The 5,745-nt window shown below is 40.5% G+C and overlaps 1 pseudogene; it reads left to right on the forward strand.

Annotated features, from left to right (window-relative positions):
* The first annotated feature begins 4,928 nt into the window (after positions 1 to 4,928).
* On the forward strand, positions 4,929 to 5,450 carry LOC102838262 (annotated as a pseudogene).
* The last annotated feature ends 295 nt before the right edge of the window (positions 5,451 to 5,745 follow it).

Raw genomic sequence — 5,745 nt, forward strand, 5'->3', positions numbered from 1 at the left:
TGAAAGTACTTAGTCTGTTTCTATCAAATGAAGTCTTTCTGAATTGACTCATGAACATCTACCCTTTACCCAGATTCCCATCATCTTTCTTCTCTGTCCTTCAGCTGAGTCCAGCTGTGTCTCAATCCCAGCAATGGACAGACTAGAGTGGTTCCCTGCAGGGCCCCTAACACTCATGCCAACAGGCCTCAGTGAGGCCTGCCAGTCCCAGTAGTTGATCAGATGTACTTGAGAGTTTGACTCTTGCGGTGTAGGTTAAGACCTGTGCTAGGATTCTATCAAAACCTCATACTTCTCATTCTCTTCCATATTTACTTTCTCATCTTTTCCTGTCTTCTCACATGTCTATAAAAATATTAATTCAAACAATACATTCTTCTGAGTTTTCTGTACTTTTAACAAAGAATTTCAGAATGGCAATAAGTACACTGCTGTTGTTAAGTGCCTTTCAGTGGGTTCCAACTCATAGCGACCTTGTATAGGGTTTCTGAGGAGTGTCTGGCAAGCTTGAACCACTGACCTTGTGGTTCAAACTGATCTTGTAGTCCAGCGTATTAACCCACAGTGTCACAACATTAAAGACTATAAAATATATACAAAAAAATCAGTGAAGCAAAATGTTTTCAGTTGAATTTATCTTGTTGTTGGTAAGTACCATGGAGTCAGTCCCAATTCATAGCAAGCACCTGGTGGGTTTGAACTACTGACCTTATGGCTCAAAGTCCAGTGCTGACCATTTTTTCATCTTAGCACTGATTAAAAAAAAATAGGTTTATGCAGAAATTAAGTAAGATAAACAAATCTTTCTTTCACGTAGCATAAAATTTTCAGTGGCATAGGAGTTCTAGCTACCATTTAAAATGTCTGGTATGGAGCAGATTCAAAGTTAAAACTCTAACAGTGTTGTAATTTACTACTGAAAGAAAGAAAAATGTATATATATATATAGCATGATTGCCAGAGGAACATTCCAAACATGTAAAAGTCAGAGTAAGGATGAAACAGCCCAATTCAACTATGAAAAGGGAAGACCACACCCTGACCACATCTTCCTGGAAGAAACCAGAAAGCATTTAAAAAAAAAAAAAAAAAAAAAAAAAAAAAAACTATTTAAAGATTTTAATTAAGGAGCCTGCTCTGTGTTAGCTACCAGGTTCTTATACTCAGAGCCAATGATTTATAAAAATAAAGTTAACTTTGACATCTTTGCTCAGGTTTCCAAAAAAATTTTTTCAGTATGAAAATATGTAACTGGAAAGTAAATAAATGTAATATTTCTAATTTATTAGAATATTTTGTGCCAATTGCAGCGTAATCAGAAAACAATATTCCTTCTGCACTGAGGAACTTTCAGATTGCTTATATGGAACAAGGAGACTCAGACCTCACGTGATTTTAAAAACAGAGTGTTTTGCAGTATTATCAATGAAAGATTAGCCACATTTGTCACAGCCTGTAAATCTTCGAGCTAATAGAATCTAATTAAGTGACTAGCACTGTTTTTGCTTATTAAAATCCCATTTAAAATCTGTAAAGGTCTCTCGGTGACACAGATGGTTAAGTGCTCAACTCCTAATGGAAAGGTTGGCAGTTTGAATCCATACAGCAGAGCCATAGAGGAAAAGCCTGGAGACCTCCTTCTGCAAGATTACCGTCATTGAAACCCTATGGAGCACACACAGTTCTGCCCTGAAACACTTGGGGTTGCCATATGCTGGGTTCGACAGGAAGACAATGGGTGTAGTTTTAGTTTTAAAACCTGTACACTACTTTTCATGTACAGGATTTGACAGCATAACCAGGAACGTGCATGCTCCCCTGCTCATGTCTAGCATGAAGCGCATGGGAGCCTGGTTAAAGGTGGGGAAAGAGGGCCAACAATATCAAATCAACTGGTTTCATGTATTGTCAGATGCTGCAGAGATGAGAAACAGATGATTCTGTGGCAAACAATCTTTTGCTAAATATTCTCAGTGTTTTTAGTGAAATGGGTTCAAATACTGAGGCATTTATCACATCCAGCTGTTGTTACTCCTCTGATTCCTTTTAAGTTCTGTAGACCCCTTAGGCTTCAAAACCTCCCTTTAGCATTCTACAACCCGCCCAAGTGCCATCGAGTTCATTCTGACTCACAGCCACCCTGAGGGATGGAACCGAATACTCCATGAGCTTCTAATGTTGTTAATCTTTAAGGAAGCAGACTGCCACAGCTTTCTCCCGCAGGGCACCTGGTGGGTTTGAACCACTGGCCTTCTGGTTAGCAGCCCAGGACACACACATAGCCTCTGCACCACCAACAGGCAAATATAATCTGAAGCTCTGCAGAATCACCTTATACTCAGAAACCAAACGCCATCCTACTAACCCACAGTTGCTGTTGTTAAGTGTCACCGAGTCTGTTACCACTCATAGTGACCCAACGTAGGGTTTCTGGGGCTGGAAGTCTTTGGGGGAGCAGAAAGGCTCATCTTTCTCCTGCAGAGCAACTGGTGGACATGAACCACTGACACTGTGGTTCACAATAAGGACTAACACACTGAGATTCTTGAAAACACCCCAAATGTGTGTTAATAATTCTGCAACATGTTAACGGGCAGATGAAACAGCAGCAGCCCCTGGAAGGAGAAATGTTTTCAGGCTAGGAAACTAAATTGGGAATTCAGATGTTTTATGATTAGAATAATTACCACAGCTGAGACTTTTTTTTTTTTTTTTTAATCTTTCTTCTAGCAAATGGGTTATTTTTTTTTTTTTTTTTTTAATCTTTCTTCTAGCAAATGGGTTAGCATCCAAGTAGTACTTAACCACTAAGCCACTAGGATGCCTTCTTACCGTTTTTTTCAGTGGAAAGCAAAGCTAAGCATCATTTCCTGGTGCTGTAGAACAATTACTGGACTGCTAACCAAAAAATTGGCAGTTCAAACCCACCAGCCACTCTGCGGAAATGCCATAATTGTAGTGTCATTATGAGTTGGAAAAGACTCAATGGCACCTAACAATAACAACAACATTTTGGTAAAACATTTCAAATAGCCACTCCGTGCCTTCACAAGGTACATTCAGTCCTGTAGACAATGTTAGGGTAAGACCCATAGATTCACAAGCTTGTGGTTCATCCTTCTTGGCTTCTATGGAAGAGACTGAACTAGAATAAACCTACTGAGACATGCAGATGTTACGTGTACAGTAAAGAGTTTGTGAGAGTTGCTGCCAAGTGTTCCTCATCTCCTCAGAAATCCTGGAATTTTAGGACAGGCAACCAGGAATCTTTGCAGGAATCTCTATAGCATTTTTCAGGAAGGAAAATAAACAAGGTATGTTGTTGTTACCTCAGATGAGAAGCAGAGAGCATGTGAGAGAGTAAGACTATCACTGTATGCAGTCCAGGCAGGGCATTGAGAGCAGAGGCACGATCGGATTTGAAAGCCCAGCATGATGTTGGGAAACAAAGTAGAAATAGCAGAAATCAGCCTCCAGGGAGGTATAACATTAAGTAAAGCAATGTTTTGCCATTTTTTGTGTATGTTTCATCTATTTAAAACCAGTGCCAAGCCCAATATCCAGAAGATGATAGGCATTTAATAAATATCTAGCTTACTTTTTCTTCCCACTCCATCTCCAGAACACTCGTCTAGGTATCAGGTGTGAAGGATCTGTGAGCATCACTGAGACCGATTACAGCTTTTATGGTTGTTGTTGTTGTTAAGTGCTGTCAAGTGGGTTCCAACCCATAACGACCCTGTACAGGGTTTCCGAGGAGCAGCTGGTGAACTTGACTCGCCAACCTTGCAGTTCAAATGGCTTTACAGTCTGGTGCATTAACCCACAGTGCCATACCAGGACTCCAGTGTTTATGGTAGGAACTCTTAAAAAAATATTGTGGTAAAATATCTGTACCAAAAAGTTTGTTATTTTAACCATTTGTAAGTGTACAAAGCTTAATTACTTTTGCTAGGAACACGGTAAGAACAAGAAAACAGAGCTACTGGATTTGGGAGTCATATTCGTCAGAATATGTTAGGCTATGCTAAGGTAACAAACAACCCTTCAAATCTCAGAGACTTAACATAATACAAGCGTATTTCTAGATCATGCCAAGTTGAGCACAGATGGTCCTAGTCAGGTGGTTCTCCTGCATGGCCCTCTTCTAGATGGGGACAGATGGGATCTGAGCCTTTTAATTTAATCCCTGTGTCCTGCCCTGAACCATCATAGTCCTTTGCTCTATCCTTCCAACCAGCCAACCAAGGAATGAAAAGATAGTGCATGGAGAAGGTACACCCATTTTTAATGATTTTGTCCTGGAAATTATTCATCAGTTATGTACAAAGGTCTATTGTTACGAACTAGTCACATGGCCCTACCAGATAGGAGATGCTTAGCTTTGCTTTCCACTGAAAAACAGTAAGAAGGGATCCTAGTGGCTGGGAAATGCAGGTTAGCCAGGTACCATGGGAGACAAAGGGGCTTGGTCAGTATCTTGCTGGTCTATACAATGAGAACCTGACAAACACCTGAGTGAAAGGAGTGTTGGTTGTAGAAGTCAAGTCACAGTAATAATGATAACAGGGATGAACAATTAAGCAATAATAACAAACCAGAGAGAGCAGGGCACTCACAAAGAGCCATAGCAGAAGGCCAGCAGGAATGAAGCCCCTGAGTTAGAGACTGAAGGTCTGTACCAGGTAACTTCTAGATCTCTAAGAAAAGTCACCTGAAGATATTGCTAGGAGATTCTGTGTCATCCTGTGTCAGAGGCATAAGAAGTGCATCCAGCAGAGCTGAGGAGATCACAAATCATGTGACAGTGACTTGCAGAGCACCCTGCCTCTGAGGATGCTTCTGAGTGACAGCAGGGAGAAGCCAGGTATCTCTGGGAACAAAATCCCAGGCGTGGAGATTGAACCTGTGGGAGAAAGGGGCTCATCATGGCAGATGAACTAAAGAGATTCTCATATAAAAAAACTACCAAGTGTTGAAGGATTCCATGCTATTGTTGTGTCTGATTAAAATGGAGGGCCTGTTATTAAAGCGTCCAGTGATAATGCTCTGGAGCAAGCTTTGAGACCTGGCTGCCTATCTACTCCTGCCCTTTCAGCAAAATTGGACTCTCAAAACGCAAAAGTATTACTTTTTACTATAACACCTACTAGACTCCTGGTGTGGCACTGTAGGATCAGCACTGGAGTATGAATTATACATTGGCAGTTCAAATCCATCAGCTGCTCCTTGGAAATTTGATACAGGGTCACTGTAAGTCTGAATCTACTGGAAGGCACTAACAACAATCCCTACCAGGTGATTCAATTTAATCCTTTACCTTTGATAGTAAATTTCATAGCCAGCAGCAATGCTAATACAGACTAATTGTCAGTTTAGGAAAGGCACTTGTTCCATTATATGAAGAATTGAGACAAGTTGTAGAAGTTTCTTACTCTGAAGTTTCTTAATTGAGTAGTCTTGATGTAAACCTCTCCTTCATTATGCCAGAAAAAAGTCATTTCAGCAAGCTCTAGATGATAATGCTTGTATCTGTGTACTCAAGAAAGGGCCCTCTTTCTACCATATATGAAAGAAAGAGCTGGTAGATACACTATCTGGACAGATTGATTGTTATATTTCCTTGGTTAGAGTCTTTGCTTTTTTAGTCAGATGTGGAAATACCACAGAAATGGTTCAGTCTATCACAGCTCCCATGGAGTTTAGCTCAGTCAACAAATAGGGATGAGACTCTCTGCAGTGAAT

This window comes from Chrysochloris asiatica, unplaced genomic scaffold (genome assembly GCF_000296735.1).
Source record: "Chrysochloris asiatica unplaced genomic scaffold, ChrAsi1.0 scaffold00006, whole genome shotgun sequence".
Lineage (NCBI taxonomy): Eukaryota > Metazoa > Chordata > Mammalia > Afrosoricida > Chrysochloridae > Chrysochloris > Chrysochloris asiatica.